Below are 26,559 nucleotides of genomic sequence, written 5' to 3'. Positions count from 1 at the left end.
GCCAGCTCTTTCTAGTTTGTAATCCATTACTTCAGTGTTTAAGAAATTGAGTTATTAATTTTTAAATCAACTAGCTAAGAAAGTATGAGAAGTTATTTCTGTACATGACTTGGAATCAGTTCTTGCATTCCACAAGGAATTCTGAAATTTTATATTGTTCAGTAAAAAACCTGAAGACAAATAAACATCTCAGAAGAATTCAAATAATTAATAAAACCTTTCATTTCAATATTTCATTTCAATATTCAGCATTCTAGCTCAATTCACTTAAACTCTTGCATTAAAACCTTAGAGACTATATTATCTTTACTAAGTAAGTCAAGTCAAATTGATATAAATATTTCAACACCTTAAAAGAGAAACATTAGACATTCCCATGCTCCCATCACAGAAAGTTCCATGAAGCATTAGATTTCAAAAGAACTATTGTTCTGGAGAAAGCTGTTCTTCATCAATCTTGTCTGATGCAGTTAGTTAACAGCTTACTAATTCCTTGCCAAATTATTACTTTCATAATCTAACCATTGTTGCTGCAGTAAGAGGCAATAGGTCTAAGAACAAATTAAAACATCAACAGGACAACAGAAAAACAATAGCCTGACCCACAACTAAAGTGAACTGAGTAATTCTAGTCTCTGTTTGTAATTTTCCCTATTTCTCAATTGTTTTTCTTTTTCCATATTCTAACCTTTTTCTTTAATCTGTAATTTTGTCCTGTTTGCCATTTCTCTATTCTCTAATCATACAATAAGTCCCAATATATCCTATATATTTCTCTTGCCTTCCTGTCTTCCCCAAACACCTTTCCCATTCCTCCTTGTTCCAAATCTTGCTAGTGTCCTGCCTTCCCCCAACCTTCCCCACTGTCATTCCAGCATTTCACTTAAATTCCTTCCTTTCCTACTGTCATCCCACAGGCTAAGATCCATATGCTTTTCTCTCCTTCCCCTTTGCCAGCTGGTGTCTGATTTGCTTCCCATTTCTAGAAGCAGCAGCCTGGCTGTCCTGCTGGGCAGCAGCAGCAGAGGATGCTCATAGCACTGCTGGTCAGTGGCCAGGATAAATGCAGTGCTCCTGCAGCTCACCTGGTGCTCGTTTATGAGCTGTCAGCCAGCACAAAGAGACAAATGCCTGTTTTCAGGAGCACTAGACAACAGTTTTATTGGAGGGGTTTTTGTTGGTTTGGATTATTTGATGTGCTGTTGAAGGTGTGTGCTGTCCTTGATGTGTGATTAGCACCTATGGGCCCTCCCACAAGAACTTGCAGGGCAGTGAGAGAAGGGCAGCATCAGCTGAGAACATGCCAGATTGCTATGAGGAGCACAGTAAGGGAGTCAGACGTTATTCTATAAGGCACATTGTATAGATAAAAGCAGAAAGGGAGCCTCTGCCATTGTCTCAGAAGTACCTAAGGAATGAGAGGCTCAGCAAAGCTTGAGACTGGAAGCTGCACAGAGCTTTGGACAGTGCAGGAAAGACTCAGCACTTGACTTTTGGAGGAGGATGCTAAAATCCAGGTCAAACAGCACTACAGAGTTTTGGTGGAGGCCACCTGTGACACAGGAGACATGAACAGATGGACAGAGCTGCAGCACAGCTTCTAGTATTGAGAGCAAAATCTAAGCAGTGAGATATGAGAGGTTGGCTGTAGCTACTAAGGGACCAGAATGTTTGAAAGGAACTGATACTAGCCTTCAAAGGAGCACAACCACAGCCCAAATAGCTGTTCAGTGATAGCCTGATATTAACTGGTGAAGATTCATAAGCAGGTGATAGGTCTCACCAAAAAGAGCAAGGAAGCTGAACCATTGTCCTGCTGCTCCTCCCTCGAAGTGGGGAAGCAGGGTCAGTGTAGGGCAATTGCAATTGCATCACTGTTAAAGCAAGCTAAGGATCAGGCAGCAGGTCAAACTAGAACACAGTATTTGACTGCCTTATACTGCTCTTAGGCACAAAAAAAACCCCAAGCAAACCAACATTTATTTATGTCTACGGAGTCTGTGTTTTAATCTGAAGCTTGGATAAAGTCTCTTTTCAATAAAGCAGAGGAATAAGGTTACAAACTCTAAATAATGCCTTGGACTTTGCTGCCCTCTAATTCATTTCCTGAGCTTGCTCCTAGGAATTGGCACTCCATGGTCCCCAAAGACCTTACCAGAAGAAAAAAGAATAGATAAATGTCAAAAACAGAAGCCAAGGCAAAGGTTTCACGACATGAGCTCAGGCCATTGCCATGGATTGACACTCTTCAGATGCCAGACACTCACCAAAGTGCTCACTCACTCTCTCTGTGGCTAGAGAAATTTAACAAAGGGTTCATGAACTGAGGTAAGGACCAGGAGAGAGATCACTTATCAAATGCCATCAAGGGCAATACAGGCTCAACTTAGAGGCATAAAGTGAATTTGTTACTAACAAAATCAAAGCAGGATAATGAGAAGTAAAATAAGCCCTTACAAACACCTTCCCCCCTCCTCCTTCTCAGCTCTACCCCCCCACCCCAGCAGTGCAAGGGGACAGGGAATGGGGATTATGCTCAGTTCATCACCTGTGGCTTCTCCTGCTGCTCAGGGACAGGAGTCATTCCCCTGCTGCACCGTGGGGTTCATCCCATGGGAGACAGTTCTGAGAACCTCTGCAGAGTGAGCTCATCTCAGGAGCTACAGCTCCCTGTGCCCTGCTGCAGTGAGCACATCCCATGGGATCAGTCCTCCCAAACTGCTGCAGTGAGCACATCCCATGGGATCAGTCCTCCCCAAACTGCTGCAGTGAGTCCATCCCATGGGATCAGTCCTTCCAAACTGCTGCAGTGAGTCCATCCCATGGGATCAGTGCTCCCCAAACTGCTGCAGTGAGTCCATCCCATGGGATCAGTCCTTCCAAACTGCTGCAGTGAGTCCATCCCATGGGATCAGTGCTCCCCAAACTGCTGCAGTGAGTCCATCCCATGGGATCAGTGCTCCCCAAACTGCTGCAGTGAGTCCATCCCATGGGATCAGTCCTTCCAAACTGCTGCAGTGAGTCCATCCCATGGGATCAGTCCTTCCAAACTGCTGCAGTGAGTCCATCCCATGAGATCAGTGCTTCCCAAACTGCTGCAGTGAGTCCATCCCATGGGATCAGCCCTCCCCAAACTGCTGCAGTGAGTCCATCCCATGGGAACAGTCCCCCCAAACTGCTGGGGCATGCGTCACTCCTCCAAGGACAGGCTGTGGGTGGATCCCTGCATCCCCATGGCTCTCCATGGTCTGTGGGTGGATCCGTGCATCCCCATGGCTCTCCAGGGACTGTGGGTGGATCCCTGCATCGCCATGGCTCCCCAGGGGCTGTGGGTGTATCCCTGCATCCCCATGGCTCCCCATGGTCTGTGGGTGGATCCCTGCATCCCCATGGCTCTGCATGGGCTGTGGGTGGATCCCTGCATCCCCATGGCTCCCCATGGGCTGTGGGTGGATCCCTGCATCCCCATGGCTCTGCATGGGCTGTGGGTGGATCCCTGCATCCCAATGGCTCTCCATGGGCTGTGGGTGGATCCCTGCATCCCCATAGCTCCCCAGGGGCTGTGGGTGGATCCCTGCATCCCCATGGCTCCCCAGGGGCTGTGGGTGGATCCCTGCATCCCCATGGTTCTCCATGGGCTGTGGGACACAGCTCCCTCACCATGCTCTGCACCAGGGGCTGCAGGGGAATCTCAGCTTTGGCACCTGGAGCACCTCCTGCCCTCCTCCTGCACTGACCTTGGTGTCTGCAGGGCTGTTTCTCTCACAGTCTTGCTCTGCTCTTCTCTGGCTGTAGTTACAACTGCACAACCACTTATTTTATCTTTCTTCTTGCCTCTGTTACCACAGAGGTGTTAACCACCATTTCTAATCGGCCCAGCCTTAGCCAGTGGCACATCCATCCTTGGAGCCACCAGGAGTTGGCTCTCTGGACATGTTGGAAGCTTCTGGTAGCTTCTCACAGAACCACCTCTGTGGCCCCCCACTACCATAAACCAGACCATGCAAAACCAGAACAGCCTTTAAACCCAGACCCCAAATTATTCCAGGTGTTCATGCCCTCCCTGTGCAGCTAGCAAAGAGAAACTTAGCAAATCTCTTCAATAATGGATTTCAATTGTCATGTGAAGTTATTGAGTAGTTTCAGATTTCAAAGAAAGACTTAAAACACAACATATTTTTTTAATGGAAGAGTTTCTTCCACCTCCCACTCAGCCCCCCTGGCAGACAACTAATGTTACTGACAAAAAAATTCACTTTAAAGAAAATAATGAAAGAAAAGATGGTCATAAGCCAGCATATCATTAATAATATCCTTTAAGCTTTTTCAAATTTCTTTCTTTTGCTAGTAATACCATTTCTAATGCAATATATTCATATTTCAGGCAGAAATAAACACTGAGGACAGCTAATAAATTATGTTCTGCAAAAAAACCCCCGATTTATAAAATTCTGGATATACTTTATAACTGAAGGCAATAGATGCAAGTATGATACCATTATCTGTAGTTTCTAGCTGATATTTATTGCTTTCTCACAGTTTAGGTACCATCTTTTATTCAATTTAGTTTCTTTTCTTTAAGGATTTCAATTATTTCTCATAGACCAGATGCAAAATATCTTCATTAATTTTACTCTTTGCTGTTAGGTAGCTCTATTGCACTCACTTTTTAAAGATGATTAAAACAAAATGGATGATGAATTGGCCTGCTGGAAATAAATCTCAGTATAAAAACCCACAGATTAAGGCATTTTTAGAAGATGAGGTCAAGCAAATTGAAAGCTTCCTATTTTGCACTCTTGATCCAGTTAACCTCCATTAATCAAGAAATGGAATTTAGCTATAGAAAATCCATTGTTCATATTTCTGAAACAAACCACAAGCTGATGGGCTTTAATAAACCAGAGTAGTGCTACCAGCTGTACTTGTGGACCCAGATAAGAACAAAGGAAAGCATCACTTTTGAAAACAAAGCTTTAAAAATGGCATTAATTTTTAATTGTATATCATATAATATTTCAAAATGTCATTACTGAAATTTAAATTTTCAGCCACTGAAATCAGTCATATCCTGCTGTGGACAGCTGAAAATTCTCTTTTTCACTTCAAATTTCTTTTCCCTGTGCAGTAGCTATATGTGAGCACCTGTCCCTGAAGCCAGCTTCCTCTCTGGTAAAATGGTTAAGCTGAACTCTGTAAACTTCACAAGCCATCACAAGGTTTGTTTCCCTTCTCCTGAATCCTTTCTTTGCCTGACTATTTACTGAGTGTTCTCCAGTATTTCTGTGTCTTTCTCAAGGGCCAATAAAAACACTTGGTCTTATTAAGGTTGGGTACAACAGGTATGAATCATTTCAGAATAAAATGCCATACTGCTCTGTGGAGGTTACAGGGCTGATAATGCAAGCCTGTCTTTCTGCCTGAGTGCTATGTTTCACCATGCACTATTTTTCTCCCTTTTGATCCAAGAGCATGACACAGGCTAGTATTCACATTATTGTTCACCTCCATTATTTTAGAGAAAGTAAAAGCATCCAGATATCCAGCTTCAAATGCCACAAGGTCAAATTCAGGCATGGTGGTGTTCAATTTTGATGTTCAGCTGGATGAACAAGGCTGTCTAAAAATCTTCAGCCAAACATAAAATTTATGTCCTGGGATTTTAAAATGCAGAATTTTAAAGGCAACATTGCAAGAACAATGTACCATTAATTTTTTTAGATTTTAAATCAAATTCTAAAACTTTTTGTGGTTCTTTTATTTCTTCCCCTCTTCTCAAAACAAGATAAATACCAGACATTTCCTTCTGAGTGAAAGGGCTGATTTCTGTTCACATCTTGTTCCAACCAAATATAGTTTAAAGTGACAGGTACAGTAAATTACATGCCGTGCCCTTTACATATCTGGGATGAAGCAGCACTCCTGTGGACAACTGGTGCAGGACAGCCCCAGTCCCATTTGGTTTTTATATAACAAAAGGATGTGATGCTTTCCATTGAAAATGTGATGAAAAGGTTTGGAAATGCTGGTACTCAGAAGACTGTGGGGCTGCTTTTCTTCAGCCAGTTTTCTCTCCTCTCCTACACTGCCTCAAGGATTTTAGCCTGAGTATTTGTGATCCAGGATGGAGGGATGTGCTAAAAATAAGGCCAAGGAAAACACAACTGGGCAAAGCTTGCAATTTGAGAACAAAAAGGTGTGAGAAAATGATAAGCCCATGAAAATCATGCAAACATTGAAACTTTAAATAAAAGCTAACAAAATTATTGAGCAAATTTAGTTAACTTCAAATACTGTGTTCTGTGAAGAGAAATTTTATTCATGCAGGAGCATTTTATTTAGTTTGTCCAACCAAAATGGTATCCACATATTAGAAATACATTTTTATCAATATTTACTAACCAGAAACATTTTCATGTTTCAGAGATTTTAATTGGGAATGCATACACAAATTCATGTATATATCATAGTATTTAATTCTACAGTATTTCATGCCCTGCCAAGTTTGTCCACCACTCACTGAAAAAAGAAGAGGAAAGGAAGATAAAACAGGTAAAAAGAGGTTTAAAAGGCTATTAACCAGGCAGCTAACATTCCACAGTTCAAATGCTCATGTAGCTAAGCTGTGTTTCCCCTTAGTAAAGAGAGAAGCTGGGCTGACTTTGCTGCTGCACCATCCAGGTGAGGAGGTCAGGGCACATCCCTGGGATCAGATCTCTGGTTCACGTCAGGCAGACCCAGAGCTGGGAATAAGGATGTTCTAACTGGGGCCCGATGTGGGTCTCAAACAAACAAATAAAAAAAGCCAAATTTCAGCCTCTGGCCCATCACTTCACACTGCTTGGGAGATACCAATTCATTTTGGAGTCCCCATGGATGCAGTTCTGCCTTTTGTGACACGTGCAGGTCTGCTGGGGGAGGCTGGGCTTGGCACTGCTCCATGGGTCCTCAACACTGGGGCTGGGCCCACATCATCCCTGCAGCTTTTCTCTGATGAGAAAAATAAAATATGGAGGACTCTCCACGGCACATTTTAAAAAATAGCAAGTAAATCAGCACTTCAATTTAGGATAGGATATATCTGGCTTTTTAATAATCCACTTTAGCCCACTGAGACACACAGAACCTTTTGCTTTGTAAATAACAGCATTAAAAAATGAGAGATTAACTCAAACTTTCATTCCAAAGAGAACTAAAAACTTCATTTTATATGCAGACAATACATCTAAAGGAAGGTTTTATCTATTTATGGTTCCTGACCTTTAAGCTGAATTACCATTTTGTTTTAAAAAAATCTTATAATAATGATGATAAAATAGCTGGCAATTTCAAAGAAATTATCAAGACATTGGCAATGCAAGGAAGGTTTTTTCATAGAGAATTTTCAGAACACTATTGTTTCTCAATAAGCTTTATCTTATAAGTTCTTATGATATCCTTCATGGTTGGTTTTTATTAGTTACCTTAGTCATTTATACTTATGAGCTAGCCTTGGATTGCTTGCAGTTTTATCTCTGACATTTTTACTGAGAGAGAATATCAGAGTTACTCTGATTACTAATATTCATGTAAGCAGACTAGTAGAAACAGGGTGATATAATGATGATTATAAACATTTTAATGACTGTTGAGGTATGTCTTTCATGTTCTGATTGATGAAAAAATGATAACCATTGATAGCCAACAGTGACTTGTTTATAAACTAAAGAAAATAATATCTCCAGAAATCCACTACTGCTTTCTTATGTTGCATAGATGATGAATATAAACATTACAGTGTCCTACCTCATTGCAAAGAATGATGAAAAATAAAACCTCAATGCACATGCTCTCATTATTCCACCAAACACTCAGTTGCAAAACAAATGCCTCTCTGGTTTACTGCAAGATTAAGGGCCCACTAGGGCAAGTTCTGCATGCTCAGAACACCCATTGATTTCAATGGCAGCTCCATACACAAAGCATTTCCAGGATTAGCCCTAAATTATTTATCAAAACCATGCCCTGGAGCTCTGAGTGCATTGCAAAGACAAATGGAAGGATTCATGCAGTAGATAATAGGGTGCATTTTTCTGCTCACAAAATATGTGCATGCTTTTATAAAAGCAACTCACCTGCAGCCTGGTGAAAAAGGAGTTTATTGCCAAATGAAATGACCTGGGCAGGTAGAAGAGTGGGCTAGCAAGAACAGCATGAAGTTTAAAAAAAAAATAAACAAGTGTTAAGTCCTGAATTTGGGACAAAATAACCAAAGATCTCAGTCCAGGTTAGGATCTGTGTGGTTCAGCCTTGCTGAAAGAGACCTGTGGGTGCTGGTGGACAACAAGCTGAACCTGAGCAGATAGTCCACCACTGCAGCAACAAAGGCAACCTGGCTCCTGGGCTGCACCTGCAGGAGGGACACCAGCAAGGGTAGAAGCTTGAAACCCCACTCTACCCAACATTTGTTAGGAGTGCCTGGAGTACTGTGTCCATTTCTGGTCCCCAGAATTCAAGAAAGACACAGACTGACCAGAGAAGGTCCAAATGAAGGACCCAAAAGTGATCTGAGGGATGGGAGATCAAAGGAATGGGGAACCTGAGGAAACACTGATGGCATTCAGTCTTTTCTCCCTAAGGAAATTAAGCTTTGGGAAGGACTTGGTCAGTTTTCTGGTGCCTAAATGGCAGCACTAAAGACAGATGCTCTATGAGGAGCCCCATGGAGAAGACAGGGAGTAAGTTGCATCAGAAGAGTGTGAATTAGTATTTTTTGCCATGAGAATACTTGATCACCGGTGCAACCTCCCCAGGGATAGGGTAGAGTTCCCACCCCTGTGGGTGTTCAAGATGCAGTTACACAGGATACCAGAAAACCCCATGTAGTCTCCCTTTCCCAAGAAAGACTGGACCAGATGATCTTTTGAGGTCCCTCCCAACTTGGGCAGTTCTTCAATTCTGTGAAGCTTATTGCATTGAATATGCAAAATGCAGTAATGTGCCAGGCATTTGAGGATGCCAGTCAAGGTTCATACCTCCCTCCAATGTGTTTACAGTGATAAGGCAGGGGTTTTTAATTTTTTAATTCCACAACTCTTTTTTTACTTCTCATTAAGTGCTCTGCTGGAACACAGCTTAAAATAACAAGACAAGCACAATCATTTAAAGTAGGGTTTGAGTGATATCATGTGGACAGAGAAAGATTTTCTTTAGTCAGGTCAAACACTTCATTAGCTACCTCAGAGTAGCACCTTTCTTGAAAAGCAGCTGCAACTGCAACCTAGACAAATCTTTCTTTCCAGAGTATTTAAACAAGACATACAATGTTATTACAAGGTTTGCATTCAGGATTTGCATGAGGATGTACTATTGATGTCTGTAATACATAAAGCTAAAAACTTACTGCACTCAACAAGTGTTTTCAGTTTATTTTAAAATAATACTTTTCCCCTATTGAATACAAGAAAATGTAAATTACATAGGCCTTAATCCCTTGATTCTCTTTCAGTCACATGGAAATTTTGAGTATTTAGAAAAGCACACAACTCATCAATACCAGACAGGACTGGGTCACCAGCACCCAGTCATCAAAGCCTATTATTGTCACTTGGTCTCTGAAGCAATGGTAAAAGTGTCTGCATCTTTTGGTAGTTAAAGATGTCAGAGATGTCAAAGTGATTTAAAATCTTTTGAACCAGATTACAGACCCTGCATTTTTTTTTCAGATTCATTTGAAGGACTTATATACAGTCAGAGATGTACATAAAGCACTGGGTTGTTGAATCGTAAGAGACAGAAGAAAATCTCCAGGGATCCTCTCCCTAAAACAGCAAGTAGTAGCAGTACAAAGAAATGTATACCCAAAATGAAGGAAAAAAAGCATCATTTCCAGCTGTCTATCATGCCAGACATGGGCTGTTTAATTATGAGAAGTACTGCATGCTCAGTTCACTTGTCTCATGGGAACAATTATTTGTCAATACACAGCAGATAGAACAGCTGTCTCTCACTTTGCTGAATTACACATTTTAAACAGAGAACAATGACTTCCATTTGCACCTTATCCTTAATTTAATGGACCAGTATGCAGAGTGGGTGAAACTAACCATGGATGCTGACATACAGCACAGTACACTAGCATAGTAGTACACCCTTATTTAGTCAACAAGAAGAAATCAATCCTCACCATGCAGTGATTTATGGGTCTGGAACTTGAGAATTGTAAAGATCTTCCTTTCTAGACAGGAGAAAATAAACTTAAGTTTGCTAACTTAGACCAATCTCTCTTCAGCTTCTTTTGTTGAGTCACAGTGCACACTCACAGAGGACATACTGATTCCCTCCCTATGTGATCTTTCTCAAAGATGTCCCCCTCTCTGACATTAGCTGTAATAGATTTTTAGTCAGGTTCTTTTGGAGACAGTCTCATTTCTCTAGGCTGTACTGCACATACACTTCATAAAGTCAGGCTGGTCTTAAGTCCTGCATTCCCATTTACATCTCTTGTGGTCCCAGTCAAAATGTAGGTGAAGTAAAAGGAAAGCTCTAATTTGCCCTCAGTGAGTGTTGGATCAGATCCCACCTACAGTACTTCATTTTTCCAGCAAAGGTCACTGAGCTAAAAGAGTCTACATGAGCTACCAAATGTCAGGTCAGATTACTTGTGCAGAACCATCTAGGATCCTGCTGCTGCTACTCTTTACCTATTTATTTATTTATTTATCTATTTATTAAAGTCAGCATCTATAGATTTATTCGCTGAAGGGAGAAAAGAACTCATGGGCTCCATTCCCCAGGGATGCCTTGAAAACTCCACTTTATTCATTAGCAGCAGCAGCAAGGGCAGTTAATATTTATTTGACACATGTAGGAAAGCAGTGGCATAAAGAAATTAGTCTTAGAAAGGTTTACTGCTGGAATTTGAGAAGGATTTGTTCTTCACTTATCTCAATGGATCAGCTGTGAAGTGATCAGCTCTTGGACTAGAAAATTGCTTTTATGGTCATCAGAGCTATCAGTCTGTTGGTTCAGCAATTAAAGCAATTAATTCTAATATGGATGTCATAAAACAAAAGCCAAGGCCTTATAAATTAATCATTCAGCTTTTATGTAACAGACAGCCATCCCCAGGGTTTGAGTCTGTTTACCAATATTTTCATGCAGAAAAGGACCACAGAAATGCACATATTTAGGCAAGAGTCTATGGATGTTTTGCACCTATTCCTGAATTATTCTAATGCCAGCATACACCAAACATTTAATTAAGAGGAATAACCTATGCCCTTTCTACTGCTAATGAAATGTTTTTGCAAGACATTAAATCATGCGGGAAAAAATTCAGGTTCTCATGATACAACATTTGTTGTCCCATGGCTAAATCCTACATGTTAACCAAACCACAAGCCCTTTGATACAAATTTTACTTACTGAACTGGGATTTTCTTCTTCCAGAAATCAGCCTTTCCTCCGGAAAAATCCCAGCTTTGGCTTGCTTTGGAAGGCATGGTTCTCTCTGAGAATATTTTTCCCTTCATGCATTGAAGATTTGCAACCAAAGATCCATAGCTGAGCACATCATATTTTTTCATTCCTCAATGGCAATATGGCCTGAAGAAATTTACTTTGCATCTTGTCCTCACTAGAACCACTTCCTTGGGAAAAACTAAAGAGGTTGAAACCTGAGAAATTTCCTGTCTGCAAAGCTCTCATTAGGTTTCAGTGCTGAGGAAGGGATCCTCAGACAATTTCTGCCAGTAGCCATTTAATATCCGTAGCCTTTGTAAAAAAACATCATTTTGTTGTTTTCTCAGGAAGGAGGGAAGGAAAACATTATGTAAGTATAGACATGTTATGCTTAGTTGCAAAATACAAGGGGAAAATGGGAAAAAAAAATAAGAGAATTATGGTAGATTAAAAAATAATTGTTCTAACATCAGATGGCCAAGTCAAAAACACTCTGTGCTAAATATTAATTTTTTGATTGATTTGATATTGACTTCATCTTTGCCATTTATTTTAAATGAGGAAGATATTTTTATATCAAACAGTCTTTAATAAGAGGCATGACTGAAGAGATTCTCTTAAACTTGTGGCATTATAACATACACAAAGCTGGAAATTCTGAAGTAAAAAAGGAAAGAATAGAAAAAAATTTTATGTGTTTCTAGGTACCAGAAGATTTTGAATGCAGAATGAGGTATGTTTTCTGAACAGTATACAATACTGAAAAACATTTTCTTAGATAATTCTCTACTGGTAGATAAATCACTACTTAGCCCAAATAATGATGATTCTGGTATGAATTAAGTGATTTTAATGATTAGGCAACACAATGCTAATGAGACTAGGGAAAACCTATATAAATTTATTTACAAAAAAAAAAAAAAAAAAAAAAAAAAAAAAAAAAAAAAAAAGACATTCACCTCAAGGAAACCTTCACTGGAGGGATATAGGCATCCACCCTTAGACTCCTGCCTTACCTCTGCCAAAAGCTGGTTGCTGACCCCTGGACCAGGCTGCAGATGGGATTGACATCTATCTGTGTTCCTTTACATTTCCTTTATAGGGGGTTTGTCCCAACATGGGAAATGATGAACTAAAAAGGCTGCAAAGGATAACTGACTGAACTATGGGAGTTTCAAGGAGGGAGACATTTTTTTCTGGCTAAGTCTGCTGGAGTAGCAATACTTTGGGTGGAGGGATGGAGTGGGCAATGGCAGGGAATACAATGTGAAATAACTTCATACACATTCACCATCTTCCCTCTGTCAGCCTTGCTCACCTCCTTGATGAGCAGCTATGCTGCCCATGAGTAACAAGGAGCAAATTTCAGCAGCAGCTCACTGATGGTTGATACTAGTAAAAATACAGTAGCCAGTCTCCTGATCACCCAGCATTTTGTAATTGTTTTCCTAACTACATAAAACTGTATCCCTTTAAATCCATGCCATGAGAATGGTCTATTTCCAGTGCCCAAAAGAAACAGGAGAGAACACAGGACTTACAGGTATTCTCTTGAAAAACAGATGCAGCCATGGAGCACTCAAATGAAGCAGATAACACTTGGAACTGGTGGAGAATGAAATTGGGGACAGCATCAAAAAACTATCTCTCTTATTGTCTTGAAAGCAAAGATTAATAAATAGAAAAGCAGAATAAAGAAATAAAATCTCTATGAGAGCTAATGGGTCTTGATCAGAACAGTGACAATTCTGCCTCTCTTTTTTCAAACTGATTGAGAACTACCCAGAGAAAGTTTAATTCACCATACACATTCATTTGCAACCTTCACAACATGAATTCTTGATTAGACTACAAAAGCAGATAATTTAAAACATAACTACTGTTTACTAGAACCACACCCCCCCTGGAGTTATCTGAGTAATATCTACTAGACTCTGCTTGCCTAGGATATCTTCATTCCCTATAGTTAACAACTGACAAAATTAGTAATAGATGTAAAGTAATAAAAATTATTTTAAATCAAGGCAGGTTAACTAATCACTTAGATTTAGGGTCAAGAAGAGATTTTTCTCCTGGTGCAGACCGAGATGTTTTTTGAAAATTGTTCACAACCTGCAGCACAGGTTGCAAAGGAACTGCTCAAATCCCATCATTTCAAGGCTTTTAACTCTTGTGATACAGCCTCCATTACATGCTTTTAGCCTTCTAGCACCACTTAATCTAACCTGGTGATAAACAAAATGGATAAATGTCATGGGATTTATACAGGGCCTGAATACAGAGCTATTCTGTGTTGTTTGAGGTATCTATAAGTGTCAGATCAAAAAAAATGTGAGGGGAGCTGTGGCAATCAGCAAATGTTCCTATGAAGCACTAAAACTTCATTTCAAATTAAAATTATTTTCTAATTCAACAGCAAACATTGGTTTAGAATTTTGGTGGAAAGTATTTGACCAATCAGTCTCTACTCTGACACATCACTGTGAACTCTTTTTTCTCTCATTTCACTTTAGTTTCCTATTACCCACTACTGAGCTTTGAAAGGATGCTTAGGTCTTATTTCAGAGTCATACAGCAATTTTCACCACAATTGATGCACCTGGCTTGTGAAAGGCTTAAAGTTTTGAATTTTTAGCTAGGTCATCCCATTCAGGCATAACTTTCCCTGTAGGAGTGAGGGCATCATCGTGTCCTGCTCCCTCAGAAGGCAGGAACTATTCAGAAAGCTCCTCAGGACACTGGATGGCTGAAAAACACATTGATGTCACTTAACTGACACCTTTTACGGATTTTTTTTTTTCCAAGGCTTTTTGTATTTTTCCCTGGGCAAATTATGGAACAGATTTTTCCCTCCCAGAACAGATGATTATCTAGAAGCAAGGACACTGATTTAGGACACAGAAGCCTCACACTCACCTACAGAAGTCCAAGCAAAGGCTGAAACTTGCTTTATCCACATCTCAGCATCCCTTAAGCATCACAGCATTAACCATTCCTAGGAATGCTTATAATCCACAAGAAGGCTCCTACTGTCCACTCATTATATTATCTAGCAAGCTTACATTATCTACAGATTAAAGAAAATGTGATTTTGTGTCACCCTGGAAGAGACACTGATGATGACAGCTCTACATTTTGTGGAAAATGGTAGGTTGGGATGGTTCATAACACTGCAGCTCTCACCAGTCCAATCCCACAGCTGAATTCATCACTCATCAGAGTTTATACAGCCTTTCAAGCTAAAGCATATGTGCATATTTTTATAAAGACTCGACCAACATGGCATGTACAGACCCTTCTGAAACAGCTGTGGCTGCTCTATACTTCTGCTCTTACAACTGGCTTGAGCTGGCAACCAGAACATTTATTTCTAGTTCAGTCCTTTCTTCTTATTCACACCCCTGACTTCTATTGACAGAATTTAAATTTTTTCCTTTTAATATTTCCTTATAAATCAGCTTCACTGCATAGGATCCAAATTTTCTGCTCATTTACTCTAGAATGCTGAATACTTCAGAGGAAGCCAGATAATTTGCAAGGCACTTTTGAGCATCTTCTTCAGGATTGTAACATTTTAACTTGATGTTGGAAAAAAGCATCCAGAAGAGGAAGTTTTGTCAGCACTGTGAGGCAACAGAGGAACAATTTTGTTAAATGCTTTTCTCAATTAAAATTAGGGGGGAAAAAATTCCCAGCATCAATTTGGAATGCAAAATGCCAACACAGATAAACATGAATACATGTGCACTAAAATTTACATATTGATTTCCTTACATGTGTACATGTTCATGCTATTAGAAATATGTGTATAACTATGCACTTTATGTGTATGCACACACATATATTTGTGTGTGCCTATAGGAAGCTCATTAATTTCTGCCTGGCCAAGTCCTTCAGAAAGAGCCACAGAGCTGTGGCCTCCATTCCCTGAGATGTGCACATAACTCTCATCATGCCACAGTGCCCCACGTCCCACATGGCTTCTGTGGTGGGAATTCCATAGCCAGTTACTGTCAAAAGCTGTTAGGGAGGGCATGAAATCCCTGCTGCATCTGACAGCACAGCAGTCCTCAGATAGCAGGAATTGCAATCGATAGCTAACGAATGGCCATTCCACTTACAGGATAATGAGCCCTGTCTCAGCCTGCTTTTCCCACAGAGATGCAAGCACTAATTCTAAGGCCATTATCTCCTTCAGCTGGTCATAATGACAGTTAAAACATGTAATAACATTTAAAACACAGACTGTAATTTCTTTTTGCTCTGTTCAGAATTTGTACTTGGCCAGCAAACAGCTTAATGAAACACTTTTGGAGACTTTCTAATTACCAGCTGTCCCTGGAGGATTTTTTTGTTGTTGTTGCTGTTTAATTTTATTATGGTAAAAGTCACTAGACTAGCATCTATTTTGTCTGCTCTTAGAAACATTTTTCCTTCTGCAGCTGAAATAGATTGCATCCTATATTAGGAACTAAGGCTGCACTCTAAACAGGTTCAAAGTCATTCCCACTGGCTTTCTCATAAGCTCTGTCAGGGTGTGGGTTGGGTCAGTTCACTAGGCTGGACTAACTGTTTTTCTTTGGTAGTATTTTAGTTCTGGGTCAAAAAATATACTTGCAATCTCCACTTTTTATGGTTTCAACAACAGCCCTTTAAATTCTCAGAGAGAGAAGAGGAATCAGTACATATGGCACATTAGATCTATTTTAAACTTGACTCTCTTTCCAGGGCCAGACTGAACCCTGGGTTTTAATTTGAGCCTGCTTTATTTTTTATTTTTTTTATTTAGTTAGTTGCTGATTTTCCATCACATATAAAAAGTAGAATTAAAAACCAAAACTGCTTGTGATTAGGAACAAATTACAATCTTTTTTACGAGTGTTGGCAATTTTGGTTTTGTCTCTTCCAGCTTGGTGCTGACAATCTGCTTGCTCTTGGGAGGCAGGCTCTGCTCCTGTCAAGCTGCAGAGGGCTGCAGCCCAGGTTTGCACTCTTCTTCTGCACACTGCTGCCTGAAGGCTCCCACCAGGGCTGGGGAAATGGGCTCCTTGCCTGCAGGAAGGGTGTGCTGGGCAAGGGTCTGTGTAGGAGCTGCTCAAAGCAGATAATGCAGCATCAGAGATGCCAATAAGATCAGCTCTTCTCTGACACCCTGCAGGTTCACCAGCTCAAGCCCCAAATTGTACTGAAAGAGGGGCAAGCAAAGCCTGTGCTTAGTCATGCTGGAAAATTGAGATTTCTTTGATGGTGAATGCTGGAAACTTGTGAGTTATGGCACTGAAGGATGCATGCACAAGGAATAGGAGAATTTCTGCATGGAGTTACAGGGCAGTGATTTCATTGGGATCACAGAGATGATGTGAGTTAGCTCACATGAGCAGAGTGCTGGCATGAATGGATACAGCTCCTTTGGAAAGGACAGGACAGTATGGTGAACAGGGCATATGTGACAAAGCAGACAGGATGCAGGGCACTCTGCCTTGGGGCTGGTGATGAGCCAGATGACAGCCATGCCATTGTTGTGGCATCTGTCACAGACCTCCCAGTCAGGAATAAGTAGGTAAGGACATTTTCAGACAGCTGGAGGAAGCCTTTTGCTCTCAGGCCCCATTCTTGTGGGAAGCTTTAACACTCCAATGTCAGCTGAAAGGTCAGAACAGCAGGACACAGGCAGTCCAGGTCGTCTCTGGATAGTGTTGGTGGGAACTTCTGACAAAGGTCATTAGGAAGCTGGTTACTGGAGATGCTCTGCTAAACCTCAGAAATAAGGAATTACCAGTTATAGATATGGAGGCTGGGGGTGGCCTTAGCTGCAGTGGCCATGAAATGATGGAGTTCAGGATCCTCGGAGCAGAGAACAAAAGGAAAAAAAAGCATCACCTCTCTGTACTTCAGGAGAGCAGATTTGATGAATCCTCCTGGAATACTGTGGCATACAGCCTCAAAAAGTTGAGGGGTTCAGTACAGCTGGTTGGTTCAAAGATGCCTCTTTATGGCTCAGGAAATGTCTATTCCAATGAGCAGGAAATCAAGCAGTGAAGTCAGGATGCCTGGGTGGATGAATAAGGAGCTTCTGACTATAGTGATATATTAAAAGCAAGCATACAAGGCACAGGGTCAGATCACCCAGAAGGAATATAAAGGCATTGTCTGGGTGAGCAGGAACTGTAATTGCTGCCAGCCAGGACATAGTAAGGAGTTTGCTTCTTCTGCCTGAACTGAAGAGTGCACCATAATTAATATTAACTATAGGTCTGTATCCTCACTATTTTCCTGCAGTCTATTGCAGCCTTGAAACAGGATCCTGAAACTACTGCCATGGCCACCATAGGTGACCTGTGTTGTCTCAGGTACTAATCATGCTCAAATGCTGTGGCTGGAATAACCAGAGCATATCCACAGTGTGTTATTTCAATTGTTCTTTTGCAAAGCTAGCGTGGCTTTTCAATTTCAGATTCTACCTGCATCTACAATCTTTCTGTCTTGAGTTCAAACACCTCATCAACTATTACTCTAAACATTATCTAACCTAATTACTTCAGAGATAAGCAGTAAGATGCAGGTGCTGAGTACTGTTAACACTAATTTCAGGGAGTGTGACAGACTGGAGAAATGTCTCTGTTTAATTGTGACCTTGCTTTGGTTGTATCTTTCATTGAATTGTAATCCTACACTGGACTAGGATTTGTAGAGTTTTTTAGACTAATAGATACAGTCGAAAAAATTAGAATTTGCAGCAGACAGAACTGTTGTCTTCTGCTTCAGTAAATTCTGCCACTGTTTGGAATATCTTACAAAGTAAGGAAAATCAAACAGTTCCTTCTTTCCCACTTCATTAAGGCAGCAAATTTTTCCTTTATTAAAATTGGGTAGTGTCAATTAAACGAGATGCAATCATTCCCAGCAAGTACTCAATTATGAAGACTGCTGCTTATATTTCAGGCTTCTAAAAGTATGCCAAACAGCTTGGATTGTGCTGGTTACATGTATTGATCTAATAAAAAATTAAATTTCTTCCTAGAAACCTGAAGTCACTTACACATTCTTAGGGAGTCATGTTTAGGTAGACATCTTGGTTTTATCAAAATATCTGCATTTCTCATGCTACTCTGAATTCTCTATAGATCTCAAATCAAACTGTCCTTACCCTCTTGCATTAATTCTTTCACTAATCTATTTACTGGAGAGTGGAGCTGTAAAAAGAGCTCTGCCTGAAAGCCTAGACTTGGAAATCAGGATCTCCATGAGTCAAAACACAACATCATCTTTTTTTCCAAGTGCTCATTATATGTTCTGAAACTCCCAACAATTTTTGGTCAAAATTAAAATAAGGTGGAGATTGCAAATGTCCTGAACTTTGCACATTTAGTGAAAGCTGGCAGGGGGACTGAAGTCCTTTGTGAGCATCACACTGAGGGACAGGCAGCTGTGAATCACTTTCAAGATGCAGCAGAATTAAACATGTACAGCAAATGGAAGGGTCTAGGAAGAAAGGCAGTGGAATTTATTCAGAGAACTTGCATTAAAAACTCCTGAGAATTTGATGACCATGTGGAGAGAAGCTTCAGATTTTCATCACATGATCTCTTGTCCTGCCTGGTAATGGCTGCTCTGTGCAATGCAAGTCCATGTTCCAAACAGTGCATATAGCCCAGAGAGGCTCCTTTGGCTTTGCTCGTGGCAATAAATATTGTGAAGTCAGTATTTTACAGTCTGATAAATCATTTGTGGCCAGAAATGCATTGTAGATTCTGAATTTCAGTTTGTGTTTTGATTGTCAGGCCCCTGTGTGAGCTTGGAGAATGGCTTGTATCAGGCAGTGTTAGTAAGTATGCAGGAAGAGGAATCACAGTCAGCAGCTGTGGCCACATCTCAGGCACCTGCCTTGTGATACTAAAGAAGAGATATGGCACCAAGGTCAAGAGACATTCCCCACACTCTGATACCTCCAGATTATTTTCAACAGGACAATTTATTTATGGCTGTTGACTTTTGTTTAGAGGCCAGATTTTTTACAAAGTGTGGAATTTCCCTTTTATTCATGGTCTCTACTCTGGCAAAGCTGAAGCTGGGTACCTGCAACATAACAAGCATAAATTTAAAGACAATATTTAGAAGCCTGTAAAAAGGTGACCCTGAGACTTTCTCATGACCCATGAATAACAAGTTAGTGTTTGCACCATATTTAATATGAATATTGTGACCAAGCCATTAACCTTTAGTAGTAGGCACTGAGTAAATGTGTCACATCATACAGAAGGCACAGTAAATCTGTGTAAATAGTGCACAGTATGTGGAGTGGCTTCTCAGCTGCAAGCTAAGAGAAATGAAGAAATATCTATCTATTTATCTCTATTCCTTCTAAGTTTATAAAGCACACTCTCTGAATCCTATCTCATCTCTTTACAACTTACAATGGCTTTTTTTTAATTGGCAATATTTTATATGAAAATGGGGGTTTATCATTATATTTCAACTTATTCCTTTTTCTGCTGATTCTATAGAACTGTAATGGCTATTGCTCAAGTATTGATTGCTGTTGAAATCACACTACAGTAGAGCTGAAAACTGAGAATTTAATATGCAAATATTCACTCCAACACCTTGGTCTAGGAAACCTGGTGTTATATAGTTTGATGTCCAACTCCCATAGTTTCTTCTCTCTCAGACTGTTGCATACATATTTACAAACTTTCCTTCCACACTTCTGTTTCTAAACTGAAGTCTGGAGGCAGCCTCAGGCACAGCTTTATTTTAAATACATGGTGCACTAGTTTCATTGACAAGATAATCAGTCAGTTTAGGTACTGCACACTTCCATGTGAACTATTACTGTCAAAAATTTAGGAAATGTTCAGAAATACAGCACTGAAAATTCACTGGATTGTTCTGAGATGTGTATTTGCATCCCAGAAAACGTAGCAGAAGTGTCCTCTTGAAGCCTATAGTCAGGTCTCAAAAATTTCTTTTTTTTTGTGTCCAAGTTCCATCCATGTCAACACTTCAAAAACTTTTTCTTCTAAATGGATTAACTCATGCATTTCATAAATGTATGAACACTTAAACAAGCACCTTACAAGGCTGAATTGCAGTTTCCCATGTTGCAGGAACATTGCATTTGTAATTCATCTTTTTTTCAGGAAGCAGACAAATTACTGCTCCTTTTTTGAATCTTTTTTCCTATACTCCCTTTGGGCCATGTCTTGCCTTTCAGCAACATTTGTTAAATACAAAAGCCCATTTTGACTTTTTTGTCTTTTCCCCATAAAAGGATGGAAAGCCTTTAAAAACTGTATTTAGTCCTTGAAAATCTTAAATACATCATCACAGACTAGGCACTTTAACCAGAAGGTGATGTCAACATATTTACAAAGAAATAAGCTATGCTTAGATTCAGAAAGACAGTCCTGTGTTTACAACGTTTAACAAAAGGGGAACAATGGTCTGGCTCATCAAATGTGTTCACTGCCTACAACACTCTTCTGAAGGTGTCAGTCTGATTGAAGAGACTTGGAGTTACAGAGGATGTTTGTCAGGTTCCAGGGGGAATATCAGCAGACAAATCTCTGGGAGAAAAGGCAATTTCTCCTCCTAGGTAAGGTCCTATGTACAACATCTGCTGCATTCATGCTTTGCTGTAGTTCCTCCATTAGGTCATTCTTAGTTGAAAGCTGAGAACTATACAAAGAGTTTTATTTATCAAATATGAGCTTTGACAGTCACTGCCTCATAAAATCCATAACTCTAGGCTACATATAGTACTTAAAACAGGATGCATAAAAGCACATACATGAAGTATGAGACACATAAATTAATTATTAAAAATAAACCTGTGCATGAGGTGACAAACCCTTTTGATTCTTTCCTTAGACAGAATAGCAGGGAAAAACATTTGTAAAATCCAGATTCAAAGATCCAGGCAATTAATCTCACAAAGATCTTTCCTTGGTCCCCCTTGGGAAGCAACAGCTTATTTCTAGCCCTTGCTCAAGTCTGATGTATTTCAGAGTTTGCAAATACAACTTTTCATGCAAGAAATGAAAACCCCAAGTGCAATGGTATGAAGATCAAATGATGCAATTCAATGTTCATTATAATAAATTATTCCAATGCATGTTATGTTTCAAATGGGATTATACAATATTTTATTGTGTAATTAGCTATCTCTATTTTGTAAATTGTTATCATTTTATAGTCAAGCTAGTGGCAAATTATCCTATTGCTTAAGTCCTGTATAACAGGAAGTTTAGTGTGAAATTTAGGTTCTGTTGCCTACCAAGTACTTGTGAACATAAATCTACCTCATAATATAGCCCTGTGCAAAAAATTGGAAAAATTCCTGGATTTGTTGTTTCTGAGGAACTTTCAGTATTTGTTTAAGCAAGTTCTACATCAAAATAATTTTTGTCCTCCTCTATTATGGCCTTCTGTTCAACTAGAGATTGTTTATAATCCTTTCAATTTTTCTCATTTGAACAAGTCTTCCATTTATTTCTGAAGCATGACTTTTAATTCTGACAGATTCTGTGGTTAATGATGTTAGAATTGTATTTATCATTTTGATTTTAATGGTTCTTTCAGAATCTTTTCTTTTGATAAGTAATACATGTTTACACAACACTCCTACTGTGATATCTGAAATCTCCGTGCCACTTACAAGAATTTTATGTTTTTCCACGCTCTTGTTCAGGCACTTTTAATCAAATAATTTTTTTTTTCTCTTCCAATAATGCTGCTGAATTTTACTGTATTTTATAATAATGCTGAAGAAACTTCTGTTGTGATTAACCCTTGAATTTTGTTCTACCTGTTGTTCAGGACTTTATCAAAGGTAAGTAGCTTTTCTGCTGTAGCTTTTTGAAATCACTGTTCCAAGAAACAGTTGTTTATGTTGCCTAAAATTGTTCTCTGTTTACACTGCATTGTGATGAGTATTCTACCTATGCATGGCATAAATTAATCTTCCTGCTATTAGTCAGGTTTCTGCTCTTTAAGCACACAGATTTCCTTTAATGTAACAAAAGTATTGCCCCTGTTATGATTGGGTTATCCTGGCTAAAACTGTAGGCTAATACCAAATAAATTCTCCTCAAGTCTGAGAATTCAATCCTGGCAGTTGGTCAAGAATCTGTAGCTATGATGTTCCTCAGATTTGTTTTCTCTAAGGTGTCATGTCTCTTTGATATCAATAATATTTATTTTATCACTTGATCAAAAGGTTAGATATAATAAGGAATTATAATGGATCAAGACTAGGATTAAAGCTGATCTGAAATTTTATGGTATGATTTCTAATAGAACTTCAATTTTTTTGTCATTTATTTTGTTCATTAGAATGTTAAATGAGCTGTCTATTGAAAGAAAATTCTCAGTTTCTAAACTGACTAGATTCTGGTGAAAAAGGGTAATATGCTAACTCACAAAAATCAAGACAAGCATGCAGAAGTGGCTATCCTAAGCCTTGCTGCATCTGATAAATCTACTTCAGACCCAAGTCATACACACTGGTTTTCTGTAACTCACACATGTTTCTATTCCACCTTTCAGCTGTTCTATTGCACATCACTATAAAACATGGGAAAAAACTTAAATGTAAGAAGATGGCAGTACTTGAAACTTGGTTCTTACTTTGGTCTTTCTAGGGTTGGTTACCAGATGCTCTCCTGACTCCCTATGGTTTTTCCCCTTGCTTCTGTCTTTCAGGCCTTTGGATCAGACTCTACATATATGAGGGAGAGAGAGCAGGAAGCTGTCTAGAGAGAATAATAAATAGCATGAGTCACAAGAACTGTCAACTTAGCACTGCATTTGTGGAAATGGTTCTGGAGGTTGGCCTAATAGGCTGAACTACTTATTACTCTAAAAGAAAGTAGTGGCAATATTTACTTGGGCAAAATTAAGTTCTGTTCTATTTCTTGTATATGACTCATCCAGGTATTAATATTATTCATCCCCTCATTTCTGTAGGTGATCTATTTAAAAAAACATTTAATACATCAATATGCATTAGGGAAAATGTTTCTGCAATTTATTCCCACCAGGAAAAACACAATCCTGCTTAGTCATTGTCCTAGATTTTCTCCAGGCATTTTGACAAATTGCAAAGTGTAAAATATTCCTAAGTGAGAATTAAGTCTTTCTTTTATTCATTTGGTTCTACAGAGATCATCAATTTTGTTTCTTGACTAGAAACTCAGAGAGGAAAATAGAATAGATGGTGGCAGACCTAGAAAGAATTAATGAGTCAGCATTGTTGAATGGCACAGGGACTCCATGAACAGAACCAGGAAAGGTCAAGATTGCCTTGAAACAAAAGAAGTCAGGTTTTTGAAAGGAGGATTGATAGCCAACATGAAGCATGTGTTCTGATCACTAAATCCACTGTGCATGATGTTGTTTGATGCTATTTAAATGTAGCATTTAACACTGGAGGAGGGTCAAGATTGCTTTTTACATATTTCCTTGGAATCGATTGTAATGTGGTTGTTCTTGTTAGCTGTGCCCAGAATATTTTTTACTGTAATAAATCAAGATAAATTTATAATGTACCATGATAATAATATGGCATTAACACAACAAAATTCATTTTGTACATGAACTCTAAATCAGCAAATTTTGTAAGTGTGGTTCTGTGTATATGCCCATTCAGGAAAATTCTTAAGTATATGCTTAGCCATAAATACACAGTACAATGCTTTCTAGCAGTAGGAAGTGAATTTATGCCATACATGTTCCCAAATGATTGAATTTCCAAATTTGACCCTGTAACATATTACTTAAGATAAGTAAGCATCTGATTCACAGATGTCAGTGTTGACAAGTAATAAGTGGAGAAATAAAGTTCTCCTGCAAGTATAATGTTTGTTTTAAAAATGTATTGTTAGGAAAAAACCCAAACTTTATTTTATTATTTGCCTGCTGTGAAGTGTTCCAAATCCTGTGATATTTAATATTCTCTTAAGACACATTAACCCAAACCTAAGAATTATAGCAATTATCTTAACTTTTGCTTATCTGAAACCAAGAAATTAAATACCTAATATTTCTCTAATGTAATTCTAGTAATCAGTCCTTTTCTGTAGAGGGTTTTTTAATAGCCAGGTGAGGCTATTCTTCAAGCCTCAGGGTGAGAAGGCTGCCCTCTGTGTTTGCATGTCTGGGCAGAGCTTCCTCCTGCCCAGACCCCAGCAGTGGGAAGGCTCTGAAGGCTGCCTTCAACCTTGGCTCTCATCTGCAGCAATCTCAGATCTCGATAAAGCTGTGGAGCTTTTGGCACCTTTAGATACTATTAGGAGTGCCTAGGCTTGCTCTTTGTTCACTGTAAGATCACCAGCACCAAGGAAAACACCCAGCTTGTGTTACCACCTTCCCAAGGACAGGAATCTGGCAAGATCCCAGCTAGTGACCAGCTACTCAGGTGAGAGACACTAATATTGTAGCTTTTGAAAATGCTTATGAGTCAACAAATTGAAGTGAGATTTTGATGATTCGTGTTTATGTGCTACAGTAATGCACAGAGGAGCTGGGTACTTGGAGAGAGAAATTAGCTTTGACAGTAAGAAGTGTATTCTCCATTTAATATTTAGCAGTTATGATGGAAAACCCAAAAAAAATGAGGAAAAGTGAATGACTACTTGAAAGGCTATATTCTTACAAGATTAAGTTTTTTGGTGGTAATATTGAATTTAAATGTTCCTGCCATCAGTATCTCCCTTTCAGATTTACTGGCACTATGAACTTGATTTGAGAAGTGGCTAAACTAAATAGGAAAAGTAATCTTTTTGTCTGAAAATTTTCATGCCAGAATTTTTCTATTCCTTTGTCCAGGTCAGAGAAAGGATCCAGTTTCTGCATACCAGGGGGAGCACAAAATTGTCATCTATAGTATATCAGGGGTGAAATGTAGAACAATTCACACTGAAAAAAACACCTATATTATACTTTAAACTGCCAGTGTAGATGAACTCAGAACAGCTGAGTTTGGTTCTCCATCAGATCTCTCCAAACTCATGCAAATCCAACTGGCTTCCTGTGAGCAGAGATCCTTTACCTCTAATACTATTTTGGTCAATGAAGAAATTAATGTATGAAACACCCCAATATGTTCTATTACTAAGTGGTTAATAGGTATACTGACTTTAAGGCTCAGTGTTAGTCTATAGTTGCCCGATATCCCCTGAGACAAAAATATCATGAAAATAAGAGTTTGCATTACATGTTAGAAATTGTTTGCTGCAGTAAACCCACTAAAGTTATATTCTCCTATATTTAATGTTTTATGTATTCAATATGCATTTAATATTAAATGTTTTATAACACATAAACCATGGAAAGAGCAAGTTATGGCAATGTCATCACTGATTCTTTTTCATTTCAGATTGAAACAAATCAATAATTTCAAGGAATGCAGTACAAAACAATGTTATGTGAAGGACATTTGAATTCCAAGAATACTGCTTGTGAAAATTCCATCCATGCCAATTCTGTCAAATTCCTGACTTGATTTGCTGGCTTGAATTTGGGACAGATCACAGTGTGAGTAAAGAGGGAACAGCTCCATCAATGAACAAGCAGAAGAGGAATTAAGGTTTAAAACCTTCAAGTTAAGAAAAAAAAAGTTTTAGAAGACACCTTGAAAATTCAGTCCCAGTTGAGTGTCTAAGGTGCATTCTGCTGAGTGGCAGAAGAAGTGGGAGAGGAGGAGACAAAAACAATAATCTAGAAAATGGCATTTGTGATCTGACACTCTGTTTTTCTTATAGCCTTAAATAAAGCTTAGAAGATTCAGCAGCACTGGGAAATATTAACCAGTTTTTGCAATTTTATGTTGCAAGATGGTAATGTCAGCCATGGCTCCCATCCTGGCTCCAAGGAAATGAAAATCTTCCACACACAGAAATTGAATTCAATTGTGTTGGGGGACTGAAAATGTTTTGTGACATTGCTGTTCATATTATTGCCAAACCCACCCCCCCCTAAAATTTGGAAATTGAGGAATTTTTAATAACCTCAGAAGAGTAGCAAGGACAGCATTACCTCTTAGTAAGTTTACTCAGCCCTTTTCACCCTAAGGTATTTGGGCTGCTAGTGCTGTGCTGCAATGGCACGCTGTGTTTT

Source organism: Oenanthe melanoleuca, chromosome 2 (assembly GCF_029582105.1).
Source record: "Oenanthe melanoleuca isolate GR-GAL-2019-014 chromosome 2, OMel1.0, whole genome shotgun sequence".
NCBI classification, from domain to species: domain Eukaryota; kingdom Metazoa; phylum Chordata; class Aves; order Passeriformes; family Muscicapidae; genus Oenanthe; species Oenanthe melanoleuca.
This window is presented reverse-complemented; position numbering follows the sequence as displayed.